The sequence below is a fragment of the Trichechus manatus genome, unplaced genomic scaffold (genome assembly GCF_000243295.1).
Source record: "Trichechus manatus latirostris isolate Lorelei unplaced genomic scaffold, TriManLat1.0 scaffold00005, whole genome shotgun sequence".
Classification (NCBI taxonomy): domain Eukaryota; kingdom Metazoa; phylum Chordata; class Mammalia; order Sirenia; family Trichechidae; genus Trichechus; species Trichechus manatus.
Genome location: NW_004443941.1, coordinates 820846 through 821954, shown reverse-complemented (window position 1 = coordinate 821954; position 1109 = coordinate 820846). Strand labels below are relative to the sequence as shown.

Below are 1109 nucleotides of genomic sequence, written 5' to 3'. Positions count from 1 at the left end.
CCGCCGCGCCCCCGGCCCCCGCCGCCCGCCGCCGACTTACCCAGAGAGCGAACCAACTGCTGCTTCCTTCCTTGTCGGGGTGAGGGCCGGGGGAGGCGGGAGGGGAGAGGGGCCGAGGTGGGATTCACAGTGTTCCCACCTTAAAAAGGGAAATTAAAAAACGAGGAAAAGGGCGAAAAAAAGGCTCAATAATATTTACTATTTCTGGGACACCTCCCCCCAACACAGACCCGCCCGCCCCCCCAAAAAGAAGGGAATTAGTCTGTGGAATCAGCGCTCCCGCCCGCAGGGAGTGAGGGAAGGGGGAGGGGAGCGGGTCGAGTCCCACAGATTCAGCCCCGGGGACCCTCCAGCCCCGGGCGGCGGCAGGAGCGGCAGGAGGAGGGCGCAGAGTCCACACGACGGGGGGACGCTCCGCTGCCAGTTGCAGTCCGACTCCCCCCTACCAAAACACGGCTCCCTCACGCGGCTCCGGCGCGGGCCCCCCGCCGAAGCTCGCCTAAACTTTCCCCCCTTCTCCTCAGCGACTGGGGGTCCCCCCTCCCCTCCGGGTGGTTGCACGGACTGCAGCAGCAGCAAGGATGGAGCAGGCACCGCCGCCGGGCTGTCGCTACTGTTGCTTTTGCTGATGCTGTAGCTCCCGCTGCTCCTGCCGCGGCCGCTGCAGCCGCTTCTCCCCCTCCTCCTAGTGCCTCAAACTCGGAACCGGTTTCAACCGGTTCAGACTGGGAGATTCCATCTCGGTTGAGTTTTCAGCCCATGGCGCCGCGGAGCGTTTGGAACCTGGGCCTCCACCCCCAGCCCGCCCGTCCATTGGCCGGCTCCCGCCACAGCCGCGCCATCTGCCTAGCTCCGATTGGCCCGGGAAGCCGTCAGTCTCACCTCAAGCCTCCACACGAGCCGGCCGCTTCGGCCCCCGCCTCCTTCCAGCGCGATTTGCCCGCAGAGTGGGGGAGGGGAAGCGGGGCGGGTCGAAAGGGACCTAGGAGTGGGGTGCAGCAGGCGGAGGTGGGGCGAAGAGCGGAGCCGAGCAGAGGAGAGAGCGAAGAGAAGCCGCGCGGAGGATTGGTTCAAACGAGCTGTCAATCAAATTCAGCCCCCCCCCCCCG

General features: G+C 66.5%; 1 protein-coding gene across 1 annotated transcript in view; it reads right to left on the bottom strand.

The window, feature by feature from the left end:
- The window catches only part of XPO1 (exportin 1), a 43081-nt gene extending 42372 nt beyond the window's left edge, over positions 1-709 (bottom strand). Inside the window, exon 1 of the mRNA XM_023734845.1 lies at positions 41-709. The gene's annotated coding sequence lies outside the window, so the exon portion shown is untranslated. The remainder of the gene's footprint in view (positions 1-40) is intronic.
- Between the last annotated feature and the right edge of the window lie 400 nt (positions 710-1109).